Source organism: Mizuhopecten yessoensis, unplaced genomic scaffold (genome assembly GCF_002113885.1).
Source record: "Mizuhopecten yessoensis strain PY_sf001 unplaced genomic scaffold, ASM211388v2 scaffold10403, whole genome shotgun sequence".
NCBI lineage: Eukaryota > Metazoa > Mollusca > Bivalvia > Pectinida > Pectinidae > Mizuhopecten > Mizuhopecten yessoensis.
In genome coordinates, this window is record NW_018408529.1 from 141114 (window position 1) to 156022 (window position 14909).

The window sequence follows — 14909 nt, forward strand, 5'->3', positions numbered from 1 at the left end:
AAAAATAACAACACTTTGTCAGGACCATGAGGCGATCATTCCTACCAACTAACAGTTCAATCTGCCCAGCAGAACTTGACTTTAAGTTTGAAATAGTTTTTAAAAATGGCGGCCGTGGCGGCCATATTGGCTTTCTGATTGACCCGAAAAATAACAACTCTTTGTCAGGACCATGAGTCGATCATTCCTACCAACTTTCAGTTCAATCGGCCCAGCAGAACTTGACTTTAAGTTTGAAATGTAAAATGTTAACGGACGACGGACGACGACGGACGAAGACGGATAGCAATAGTAAAAATAATTATACAAATGAATATTCATTCAAATTTAGTAAATAATTGTTAAAAAATGTCTATTACTGTAACAATGATAAAAGTATAGCAACAACAGTGTAAGCGTATGGGTGACCAAGACAATAGATGTAAGCGTATGGATGACTCGGATATATCACATTTGTCTTTACATTTTGAAGTAAATAAAGGCAATGTTTTGTTTAGAATAATCAATATTGAACACAGCTTTTTATTGATTAAGACTAATTCTTAAAATTGTAAAGTTGCAACATATATCTGGTGTTCAAGTTCATTCAGAAACATGCAGTGAAAAGACTAATACACTCTTTTAACTAATGCATACAAATAAAGCCCCAAGTCCCCACCTGGAGGGGCTTTATTAGCATTCAGCACTTGTACATAGCCCTTTGTCTTTAACCTCCCAGCTAACAAGCATACAGAAATAATGCCAAATATGTTGCATCCCTCTCTTTTCAAAAGTCCTGGGTCCAACCCAATCCTTGATAAAATGTATTTATAATGCCATATTACACAAAAATACTAAATTTGAACGAAATTGAACAATAACAGAGTTTCGACCAATCAGTAACCGGTATATGGCAGCCATTTTGTCTAATTAGAAAATGAATGTCATGGTTGAGTTCGCGGTACCATCATACACCTACATGCCAAATTTGGAATGCATTGGAAAATATCTATAAAACATGTAAAATAGGATATGTGACATTCATTGGCTATCATTAGAACATCAAAACAAGATAAATCCAAAAAGGTATGGGTATAGGAAGCTTAAATCAGGAACAGTTAGTTTCAGAACTAATTTTATGATAAATGGGACCTCATTGACTTACACCTGTGTGGGTGTTAAAGGTGTGGTAATAAAATTCCTTCTAGAGCATTTAACTGAAATGATAACATGCAACATATTCCAACTGTTATTTCGATACCGAATATTACATTATTTCAAGAAAGAATTGTTCTTTTTATTGAAGATTTAAGCAGAAAAGTATGTGAAATTGTATTACTAATGAGCATTTTGACACGTTACGGTAAACCTTCGGTCAGTTTGAATCGGCGGATAGTTCGAACACGTATTTTTTTCAATAAAATCAATAATTTTCTAGCTAGTGATAGTTCAAACTCTGATTGACCCTATTTCGGATAGTCCGAACTTGTCAAATGAAAACGTAAAGTAAGATTTTTTTTCGGCAAACTCCATTGAAAGCTCGCGGCGATCGGCCCCGGAAAAAATGCCAATACTTTGATCAACAGACACGTTTAGGGTAATGGGTTGTATGTGTGGGCATTGCAGTACAGCTGTGACCGACAAGCCATAAATATATGTCACAGATTTTAGCGTTGATTCATTTTTTTTACATTGTTTGAAAAATACATCCTGCACGAGACAGCCAATTTCAACTTAGGCCCCGACAATGTATAAATAACATGCGATCAGTACGAACTAATGTCACGCTGTATGGCTGTACGCTAAGATATCGCCCGTGTGTTGTCAAATACAGTGTTAACTAAGCAGTATGATTATTTTATTGCGACCAGACATCCCTTAATTATTGCCAATCAAGGTATTACCTGTAAACGTGTGCCCTCACACCAGGTAGGGCAGGACACGATGTCGCGGTAGGAATCGGCCGCCCAGCCATGGTGAGTGACGTGATTAGCATTCATGTCAAAGCCCAGACAATCCACAGGTGTCCCAATTAGCGATGGGTAATTTTGAAGGTGTCAAATAAGTTTGGTAGGTATTAGGACTATATCACTTATAATTTAAAGCAGACATGTTGATGTTCTGACCTAATTTTACTAACATATAGACCTATATTTACTGTACAGTAGCGCTTTGTAAACGCAACAGGTTATGTAGACTATGTTTTCAATTTATTAAACGGACCATTCATTACGAAATAACAAAACCTAACCACGCAGAGACTCAATATTTAGGTCTCTGATACAAGCTAGGTAGTCTTAACTTTTGTGTCACAAATGAAACGTGTACTGTTTCGGGGCCTACACAAGGGCCTCTGCTTCGCAATAACGATCATAATTATCACGAAATGAAGAAAGTTTAATGATCAATTAACATTGAATTAAATAATATACTATCATTTTACCCATTTATAAATGTGCCATTGTTCTATGCCAGGCCGTCGTTGTTACGTATCGACCTTACATTGGATATATAGAGGTATACTCCGGTGAAGAAAATGTCGGGTATATGTTCGAACTGACCGTAATTTAAATAGTTCTAAAACTAGTCTATTTTTCATACTTGATTAAAAGTTGGCTACCAATAATATCTTTCAACATTAGGAATTTCAAAAACAATCACAACCGGTAAATTTGTCATATAACACTTTTGATTAAAAAAAAAAANACGTTAGACCTATATTTACTGTACAGTAGCGCTTTGTAAACGCAACAGGTTATGTAGACTATGTTTTCAATTTATTAAACGGACCATTCATTACGAAATAACAAAACCTAACCATGCAGAGACTCAATATTTAGGTCTTTGATACAAGCTAGGTAGTCTTAACTTTTGTGTCACAAATGAAACGTGTACTGTTTCGGGGCCTACACAAGGGCCTCTGCTTCGCAATAACGATAATAATTATCACGAAATAAAGAAAGTTTAATGATCAATTAACATTGAATTAAATAATATACTATCATTTTACCCATTTATAAATGTGCCATTGTTCTATGCCAGGCCGTCGTTGTTACGTATCGACCTTACATTGGATATATAGAGGTATACTCCGGTGAAGAAAATGTCGGGTATATGTTCGAACTGACCGTAATTTAAATAGTTCTAAAACTAGTCTATTTTTCATACTTGATTAAAAGTTGGCTACCAATAATATCTTTCAACATTAGGAATTTCAAAAACAATCACAACCGGTAAATTTGTCATATAACACTTTTGATTAAAAAAAAAAAGAAAAACAGAGCTTTCTTTCAACTTTTCCTTTAACCTGTGTTTCTTCATGACCAAAGGTCATTAGGTCTTGATATTTGGCAAGTAGGTTGCTCATGTGAATGGATTTAAGTTTTGTAAAAGTCGATGACCTTGAACGAAAGGTCACAAAAATCAAATGTGCTAAAAATATTTTTGTATGGGGAGTCAGACAAGGATATCTTTACTTGCTTTATTTATTAAGAGTTAACGATATAAATTAATGTAATACTCCTTCATATATTGTTTAATGAATGACAATAAGCAAAAAAAATAATAACTAGAACTGTTAGCCAAAGACTAACTAATACCCCCTCTCCTATATAAACCAGAACTGTAAGCTAAATGCTAACTTAGACAAAGCATTGCAAAGCTATCTATAGTCTCCCACCAGTAATTATTAAAGTATATATGTCACTGACATACTTCATGTACTCCCTCTCTATGCCAAAACATACTGCCATACCAAATCTTGTTAGCTCAGATGAACTAGGCTAGCTGAATCGTTCTAGTAGTTAAGAAAGAGTTGCTGTGTCAATGATTTTTATCAAAGGGCCATAACTCCTTCAAAAGGGTCGAAATGAAAAAAATACTACCCTGATGCACGACATCAGGGAGTAATTACCATATCTGTAAACATTAATTGAAATCAGCCCAGTAGTTTATGAGGCAGACAAAGTTTTTTTAACAATGGGCCATAACTCCTTTTTAAAGGGCCGGAATGAAAACATTCTACTTGGATGCACAATGTCAGGGGGCAGTTACCATATCTGTAAACTTCCGTTGATATTGGCCCCCATAGTTTTGCAGGAGTTGTCTGGAAAAAGATTTTTCAACAAAGGGCCATTACTCCTAAAAAGGGTCAGATTGAATGAAATAATACCTGGAGGCACACCATCAGGTGGTAGTTACCATATATCAGAAAACTTTCGTTGAAATTCACCCCTTAGTTTTGGAGGATATTTCGAGACAAGGTTTTTACGTAAACCAAGAGACCCAGAGGGCATGTATCGCTCACCTGGATATCTAAGTTATCATGGCAAAATATTCCCCAAATGAGATCCAAAGGAATATGCCAGACCCCAAGGCCAATCCTTGTAGCATATCTGTATTAAATTTTTCATGCCCAGCAATTTTATGTATGGTTATGGGGTGGGAATCTCAACTGTTTCCAAGCTGTGACTCAGAAACTAGGTCTATAGGTTGTGGCCAGACCCCATTTGTCTCTTTTTGCCCAGCATTTGTATTTAACCCGTTTCAAAGTTATGATCCAGGGGTTAAGTCTGCAAAGGTTTTCAAAGGTGGGGCAGACCCTGGGATCCATTCCAATATCATGACTGCAATAGTCTCTTTATGCCCAACAATTGTATATACAGTTTTTGGGAGGGGATCTCAACCATTTCAAAGTTATGACCAAGGAACTATGTCTCCAAGGGTGGGGCCAGACCCTAGGGACATCTTGGAAGCAGCTGTGCATTCTTCTCTTTATACTCAGCAATTGTATATATGGTTATATGGTGGGGATCTAAACCATTTCCAAGTAACAAACTTTTTTTGGCACCACCCCTAAGCCCAGGGGGTCAGCTCCACCATTTGTACAATTTTGAATCCCCACCACCTAGGGATACTTCCAGTGATATATGGTTAATATCCATCTCTTAATTCCAAAGAAGAAGTCACTTAAAGCAATATAGCCACATTGCCCCCTTTTGGCCCCGCCCCTCAGCCCCCTGGGGGGTCAGTCCCACCATTTGTACAATTTTGAATCCGCACTACCTAGGGATGCTTCCAATCAAATATGGTTGATATCTATCTCTTAGTTCCAGAGAAGAAGCCGCTTAAAGCAATAAAGCCAAATTGCCCCCTTTTGGCCCGCCCCTCAGCCTCCTGGGGGGTCAGCCCTACCAATTGTACAATTTTGAATCCCCACCACCTAGGGATGCTTCCAGTCAAATATGGTTGATATCCATCTCTTAGTTCCAGAGAACAAGTCGCTTAAAGCAATATTCCCGAATTGCCCCCTTTTGGCCCCGCCCCTCAGCCTCCTGGGGGTTCAGCCCACCATTTGTACAATTTTGAATCCCCACCACCTAGGGATGCTTCCAGTGAAATATGGTTGATACCCATCTCTTAGTTCCAGAGAAGAAGTCGCTTAATGCAATATAGCCAAATTGCCCCCTTTTGGCCCACCCCTCAGCCTCCTAGGGGTCAGCCCTACCATTTGTACAATTTTGAATCCCCACCACCTAGGAATGCTTCCAGTCAAATTTAGTTGAATTCAAATCAGTGGTTAAGAAGAAGAAGTCGTTTAAAGAAATTGTTGACGGATGGACACTGGACGCCACTCTATGGCATAAGCTCACCTGGAAACTTTCGTTGAAATTGGTCAACTACTTTAGGAGTTGTCCAGACAAATGTTTTTTACGGACGGACAGGCTTATTCCAATATCCCCCCTCCCTAACTTCTTTGCGGGGAGTATAATAGTTTTAATATCAAGATTATTTCATTGTTTTTATATAATTGCATATCTTTGTCTATAACACAATCATAACCTTAAATAGTTCTTCAGAGGAAAGATTACTTTGGTAGAATACATATTCATGAGTTATTACCGCTGCACATAAATTTAAAACATGTGTAAAAAAAAAAAGGTATTTTGGTATGATACAAAAACAGACAAGAGGCCCAATGGGCCTGCATCGCTCACCTGGTATTAATCTCACATTTGTAATTTTAAAAGTGGACTAAAATACAGCTGCAGGCAGAATATCAGTGTGACCTTGAATGTCAAACAATGACATTAGGTTGAAAGTGGGTCAAGGTCATTCATTTGAACAAATTTGGTAGCCCTGATTACAGGCTACAGGCCAAATATCAGTACCCTGGGCATTTTGGTTATTGAGAAGAAGTTGTTTGAAGGTTTTAAGACATTTGACCCCTGTGAACTATAAGTGGGTCAAGGTCATTCAATTGACCAAACTTGGTAGCCCTTAATCCCAGTATGCTACTGGCCAAATATCATCAGCCTGGGCCTCTTGGTTATTGAGAAGATGTTGTTTAAAGTAAAAAGTTAATGGACAGAAAACGAAGAACGGACGGTGCACCATGCCATAACCTCACTTGAACTTGGTAGCCCTTCATCCCAGCATGTTACTGGCCAAATATCATCACCCTAGGCCTCCTGTTTATTCAGAAGAAGTCGTTTAAAGGTTTTTAAAATATTTGACCCCTGTGACCTTAATATAAGTAAAGGGCATTTATTTGAACAAACTTGGTAGCCCTCTATTACAGCATGCTATTGGTCAAATAGTATCATCCTTGGCTTCTTGATTATTGAGAAGTAGTTGTTTAAAGGTTTTAAACATAGTTGACCCCTGTGACCTTGAATATAGGTTGTGGTCATTTATTTGAACAAACTTGGTAGCCCTTCATTCCAGCATGTTACTGGCCAAATATCATCACCCTAGGCCTCTCGTTTATTCAGAAGAAGTCGTTTAAAGGTTTTTAAAATATTTGACCCCTGTGACCTTAATATAAGTAAAGGTCATTTATTTGAACGAACTTGGTAGCCCTCTATTACAGCATGCTATTGGTCAAATAGTATCATCCATGGCTTCTTGATTATTGAGAAGAAGTTGTTTAAAGGTTTTAAACATAGTTGACCCCTGTGACCTTGAATATAAGTAAAGGTCATTTATTTGAACAAACTTGGTAGCCCTCTATTACAGCATGCTATTGGTCAAATAGTATCATCCATGGCTTCTTGATTATTGAGAAGAAGTTGTTTAAAGGTTTTAAACATAGTTGACCCCTGTGACCTTGAATATAGGTTGAGGTAATTTATTTGAACAAACTTGGTAGCCCTTCATTCCAGCATGCTTCTGGCCAAATATCATTACCCTAGCACTTTTGAAGAAGTTGTTTAAAGTAAAAAGTTGACGCCGGACGGACGCCGGACGCCGCACAATGCCATAAACTCACTTGCCCGTTTGGGCCAGGTGAGCTTCATTAGTTCTTTGTCAGTTCAATCTTTTCTCTTCTTTCCTCTAATCTGTTTGATGGAGTCATGTTGACATTAAATGCACCTTGAGGTAACTTTTGATCTAAACTTAATACTGATGTGTATGAAAGCCAACCTTCAAAGATTGCTGTAGGTAGGCCATTTTGTTTAACTGATCAGTTTTAAAAGTAAACATGAACTATAAAGGATAGTGGGCATTGGCTGGCCCAAAAACAAATTTTGGGGAGAGGAAAGAATTTGAAGCACTGGCCAAAATGACATATTGGTGGCCCAAATCATTTTGGCAAGAAATATTTCCACAGCATTTAACCCAATGCTTCAACACATTTAAATTACATTTAACATGAAAAAATGTTTGTTATATGTAAAACAGAATAAAACATATATTTAATTCTTCAACCCTAGTTTAAACTGGACATGATTCATTCAGGTCTTCCTAAAAAGAAATACAAAAATCTTGCACCTCAAAGAAGACACCCTGGCAGTATTTCATCACATTTTCTAAATCATGGACAGTTCCATTCAAATCGAAGTTATGCCAACTGAAAAATGTACTGCCCCCAGTTAATGTGGAAGGGACTATAATTTCTTTTATTCATTAATTTTTCAACAGTAGCTCAAACTATTTTTGTTGGGCCAGTGACTAACTCACTTTTGACAACTTTTAGTAACTCGAGCAAGACTTTTAACCGCCATTGGCGAGCAAGCGACCGTCCATGTCAGGCACTGCTGCTCAACAAGGGAACAAGGGGAACCTACATATAACATTTGAGAAAGATCCTCCCGTACTTCCCGAGAAATAGCGATAACAAACTTTCACTATCAAAATCAAAGATGGCTGCCTGTCGGCCATGTTGTTTATCTGATCAGTCTCAAAAGTTGCCCTGCCCAGCTTAGGACCAAGGGGAACCTATAAATAAAATTTAAGAAAGAACCCTCTGGTACTTACCGAGAAATAGCGATAACAAATTTTCACTATCAAAATCAAAGATGGCTGCCTGTCGGCCATGTTGTTATCCGATCAGTCTTAAAAGTTGCCCTGCACAGCTAAGGACAAAGGGAAACTTACACATAAAATTTGAGAATGATCCCTCGGGTACTTCTTGAGAAAACCAATAACAAGAATTGTTAAGGATGATGGACGACCGATGGACCACGAACCAGGGAGATTTGAATAGCCCACCTCAGATGATGGTGGGCTAAAAAGTTGATTGGCTCTGTTGGATCGGTTTAATTTTATTCCCCATGGCAAACATAGGTGTTATATCATCGTCATCCTGGTAAACCTTCAGCTAAATCGATCGATGAAACATCATCATTTTCCGGTGAAAAACCACGCATCGAATTTCAGCAAGCACACCACCAATTCTCACGATTTCATCAACATCAAACCCTTCAAATTTGATTTTGCTATCACTACTTTCATTCAGAACTTGCCAAACTAAAACATCGTTTTCGGAATCACTTTTACTGGACGAAGCCATGTTTGATCGCTAACATACGCTCGCCAGGTACACGCCGTGTTCAGCGGTGCATATCTCATTATCGGCAACTCTATTCTTACTATACATTTCAGGAATGCTAGTTCAGGGCCTCAACCTGCTTTCTCATTTGCATACTCTTAACCTAGATGAATAATAACGTGCCCGGATGTTACCTAATATGGCAGTTACTACTATCGACATTGGTCGTGATCAGCGGTGAGGGACCAGAATGAACAGCGTGACATATGTTGTGAACAGCTCTTAAAGGGTTAATAATAAGTAAGAAACGGAACAATAACAATAAGTCACCAGACTTCATAAGTAGGAAACGGAACATAGATATATCGTAGCTATACGGTCTAGTTTATGATTAGATCATCGATTAATAGTTTGAAGAAATAAATCGGCCCAAAATGTATCAATGTCAAGGAAGTATTTCCACATCAACCAAGTCAAACCCTTCATAGATATATCGTAGCTACGGTCTAGTTTATGATTAAATCATCGATAAATAGTTTGAAGAAATAAATCGGCTCAAAACGTATCAATGTCAATGTTCAATTCAAACCCTTCATAGATATATCGTAGCTACGGTCTATTTTAATGATTAAATCATCGATAAATAGTTTGAAAAATAAATCGGCTCAAAACGTATCAATGTCAAAGTTCAATTCGGCCTCACCTGCAGACGACATGTGCCCCTCGGTCCGCCGATATTTTCCTGTTTGCGTAGGGCACAAAGCCGTTCATTGGAAAGTTAGATATTATGTTACACTGAAGTATTTCCACATCAACCATGTCAAACCCTTCAAAACCTTTATTATCATTGTAGGTGACGCTGGACAGTAAATGTTTACCATCATATTCATGGCTACAATCTATACGTCTGCCATTTTTATGGGATTTTTTCGATTTGAAATTCTCTCGCACACCTTCGGTCATTACTAGTGTACACTGCTGGGAATATCGAATAATGACAAAACAAGCAATCAGAAGCCTTCTACTTTAGTATACGTGTTCTGGTTTGGTATAGCAACAACTTTACACTTCCTGGCTACCAATCAAAACCTACAGACCAAGAAACAGCATATGCCGTGCGTAGCACCGACGACCTGGCTTTTCAAAAACAGCATATGCCGTGCGTACCAGCCTAAGGGTTAATAAGAATAAGTAAGAAACGGAACAATAACAACAAGTCACCGACTTCGTTCAGGGTGACTTAATAAGTAACAAGAGGCCCATGGGCCTAACAGTCACCTGAGTCCTACAGTATTGATTATTGTTGTTGAAATATGTACCAATTTGAGTAAAAAATAGTTAAGTATAACGTTAACTTAAATTGTCAGGAACATGAGCTGAGGGACAATTTATTTGTTATTTATTAACAGTTGCATTTTCCACGTTATGGAATCAATAAGTTACGCTCAGGAGTGACGTAAACACAGCAGGGGTCAATCCTGAGTTCACAAAGTTAATACCTCGTATGTCCACTGTTTGCCTGAATGCAAGTCTGGCAACGTCGACGCATGGAGCTTATCAGACGGTTTAAGAATGCTTGTGGGATGGCATTCCAGATCTGTACCAACGCTGCAGCCAAATCAGCTAACGTCACCGGTTGATTAGGTAATGCCCATAATCTGCCCTTCATTTCATCCTCGACGTGTTCAATGGGCAACGAATCGGGGGATACAGCAGGCCAGGGCAACATGTCAACGTTCTGCTGGGCCAGAAAGTACATAGCGACATGAGCTGTGTGTGGCCTGGCGTTGTCCTGCTGTAGCGTAATTTGACGTTGCCGTCCTTGCATGAATGGAACGACATGGGTCTGGAGGATCTCGTCACGGTAACGTAGCGCGTTCAAATTCCCGTTAACAACCACCAGAGGCAAGCTCCCGTTGGCTGTGATGCCGCCCCAAATCATAACGCTGCCTCCACCAAAAGAACATCTTTGTACCATACACGCGTTACGGTTTTCTCCAATGCGACGATACACTCTAGAACAGCTGTCACTACTATCCAGGTGGACTCGCGACTCGTCCATAAACAAAGTACCTGCCCAATCCGGTCGAGTAAATAGCAGATGCCTTCTGCATCAGTCCAGGGCCCGTATTCATGAAACCGTTCTCATGCTCTAGCATGGATTCTGTGCTCAAGCCAACTTTCTTGTTAATCGCTTAAATCATGTAAAACAATCAAAAAGGCAAATGTAAACAATGAAACAGTAGTAAGCTTCAAGTCTCTTCAAAATGTTTCCAAAGCATTGACAAAACAAGATTTATTTATTAAGTTACAACAAGAACAAGAAATTAAGCTTGAGCACAAAAACCATGCTTGAGCATGAGAACGTTTTTATGAATACGGGCCCAGATGTGCTACAGGATGACTGGGCGGATTGCAGGACATCGCTGACGGATAGCTCGTTCACACAATTGGTTCCCTACAGTACTCTGGCTTATTGGTAGCAACCCAGGGATTGTCCGTGCAGTCAAACTTGCCGTTTGGAAGCGATTTCTCAAATGCACAAACCGAATATGATTGTCCTGTTGACGTGACGTCACACTTGGACATCCCGCACGAGGTCGATCGCCGACGTGGCCAAACTGTTGATGTCGTCTCCGCCCATCAGGCCCCTGGGGAGCCAGACCCATGGTTTATACAAAATTGTTTCCCGACTACCCAAGGATGCTCCACACCAAATATGGACCAAATCCTTTCATTCCTACAGAAGAAGAAGGATTTTAAAGAATAATTTGCTATGTTTCCCTTATTGGGCCCCACCCCTCAGCCTCCAGGGGGGCCAGACCCACCATTTATACAAACTTTGTTCCCCTTCCCCCAAGGATGCCTCTGACCAAATCCTTTCATTCCTACAGACGAAGACGGATTTTAAAGAATAATTTGCTATGTTTCCCCTATTGGGCCCCGCCCCTCAGCCCCCAGGGGGGCCAGACCCACCATTTATACAAACTTTGTTCCCCTTCCCCCAAGGATGATTCTGACCAAATCCTTTCATTCCTACAGAAGAAGGATTTTAAAGAATTTGCTACATTTCCTCTATTGGGCCCCACCCCTCAGCCCCCAGGGGGGCCAGACCCACCATTTATACAAACTTTGTTCCCCTTCCCCGAAGGATGCTTCTGACCGAATTTTTTCATTCCTACAGAAGAAGAAGGATTTTAAAGAATTTGCTACATTTCCTCTATTGGGCCCCACCCCTCAGCCCCAAGGAGCCAGACCCACCATTTATACAAAATTGGTTCTTCTTCACCCAAGGATGCTCTACACCAAACTTTGTAAAAATCAACTCAGTGGTTCAGGACTACTAGTTTAGAGTTGACGGATGACGGATGCTGTGGTATGGCAGAAGCTCATCTTGGTCCTTCAGACCAGGTGAGCTAAAAATTGAGTCCCCTTGGCCCAAGGATGCTCCTGACTAAATTACGATAAAATCCCTTAATCTCTATGGTATTGGAAGGATTTTAAAGGTTTTATCTCTATTTCCCCTATTGGGCCTCACCTCTCTGCCTCCAGGGGGGTTAGACAGACCATTTATACAAAATTGGTTCCCCTTCACTCAAGGATGCTTCATACCAAATTTGGACAAAACCATGTCATTCGTACAGAAGGTATTTGAAGAATTTGCTATGTTTCCACTATTTGGCCCCTCCCTTCTGCCCCCAGGAGGGCCACACTCACTGTTTATACGAAATTGAGTCCCTTTTGCCAAAGGATGCTCAAGACAAAATTAGGATAAAATCCCTTAATCCCTATGGTAGAAGGATTATAAAGGTTTTACTTTTATTTCCCCTTTTAGGCCCCGCCCCTTAGGTCCCGGGGGGTCACACCCACTGTTTATCCAAAATTGGTTCCTCTTTACCCAAGGATGCTCTACACCAAATACTTTCATTCCTACAGAAAAAGGATTTTAAAGAATAATTTGCTATGTTTCCCCTATTGGGCCCCGCCCCTCAGGTCCCAGGGTGTCACATCCACGGTTTGACGAGAAAAACTGGTCAACGCCTATAGAGAGCAAACTGCACAGGAAAAACTGTCAATGACACACGGATAGTGTGTATGGGTCATACTCATGTGTGCGAATTTTCTTGTATATGCAGTTGGTAATACATGTTCTATAACAATTCTCCGCATGCAGTTTCTTTTTTCTACTACTAGTATAGGAATCGGAGTAAAAACAGTAATTAATCGGCGTTATCATTTGATGCTACTTTTCCACTTCAATACCCGTTATTTTCAGGGTTTATTCCCCCTTCAAATCTGACCCGAAAAACGTACCTGTGCACTATACCCGAGTGAACACGATTGCCGCAAATTTACAGTACTGACCTTTACATGCAATATTCATGTTAACCTTATTCATTCAGATTCTACTCAATAGCACAGTAATAGTATGTGCTTTTGTGTCTTCCTTATCAGTGCTTATCACATGCAATGTGAAATAGATGTTCAATCATTTTAAATCAGGTTGGTTTTTATTTTGACCATGCGAACAGGATTTGTTTTATGCCGTCTCACTCTCAAGATCCTTAACTCTGCTTTACTTTGCACTATACAGCTACATGCCCAGTTTCCTCATTATAGGCCTCGGTGTTCCCATTCACGTAGAAATGTGCGCGATTCGCACACGTATTTCAAACAAGAAGCCCAGAGGGCCTGTATTGCTCACCTGGATACCTAAGCAATCATGGCAAACTATTCTCCAAATGAGATCAAGGGAATATGCCAGACCCCAAGGCCAATCCTTGGAGCATAGCTATATTAGATTTTGACTGCATTTGTCTCTTTTTGCCAAGCATTTGTATATATAGTTTTGGGGTGGGGATCTCAACCGTTTCAAAGTTATGACCCAGGGGCCAAGTCTGCAAGGGTAGGGCAGACCCTGGGATCAATTCTAATATCATGATTGCATTCGTCTCTTTATGCCCAGCATTTGTATATATAGTTTTGGGGTGGGTATCTCAACCGTTTTAAAGTTATGGCCCAGGGACTATGTCTCCAAGGGTGGGGCCAGACCCTAGGGATATCCTGGAAGCAAATGTGCGTTCTTCTCTTTATACTCAGCAATTGTATATATGGTTATATGGTGGGGATCTCAACCATTTCCAAGTAATACATTTTATTGGCCTCGCCCCTCAGCCACACCATTTGTACAATTTTAAATCCCTGCCTCGCAGGAATACTTTTGATCAAATATGATTGACATCCAGTGCACAGTTCTACAGAAGAAGTCGTTTGTAGCAATATAGCCACATTGCCCCCTTTTGGCCCCGCCCCTTAGCCCCCTGGGGAGTCAGCCCCACCATTTGTACAATTTTGAATCCCCGCTACCTAGGGATGCTTCCAGTCAAATATGGTTGATATACACTTCTTAGTTCCAGAGATGAAGTCGCTTAAATCAATATGGGCAAATAAACCCCTTTTGGCCCCGCCCCTTAGCCCCCTGGGGAGTCAGCCCCACCATTTGTACAATTTTTAATCACCACCACCTAGGGATGCTTCCAGTCAAATATGGTTGATATCCACTTCTTAGTTCCAGAGATGAAGTCGCTTAAATCAATATGGGCAAATAAACCCCTTTTGGCCCCGCCCCTCAGCCCCCTGGGGGGTAAGCTCCACCATTTGTACAATTTTGAATCCCCGCTACCTAGGGATGCTTCCAGTCAAATTTAGTTTAATTCCAACCGGTAGTTAAGAAGAAGTCGTTTAAAGAAATTGTTGACGTACGGACGGACGCCACGGTATGGCATAAGCTCACCTTGGTCCTTCAGACCAGGTGAGCTAGTAAATCATGTACAGATATTGACTGCCCTACGTGACCTGCCACGCAAAAATCTGTCTCGCATTCAAAATGATTTTATATTCCACCTCGACGCAATGTTATTTAAACTAGTCAAAGTCAAAAACGAAAGTTGTGGGGTTTTCCCATTTTGTCGGCAGGTAGTTTTTTGTTCACGAAATCGCGTCAATATGTAAATCGTTATGGCCCTCTAGCTTGCTCTTCATTCGCGTATGCGGTTGAAACTGTTAAACCTGTAAAGAAACGACAGGTACAGATCTCGACCAGAGGCCTACCGCTAATAAATGAAAGCCTGTTGCAATCGGCAATCAGAAAATATGC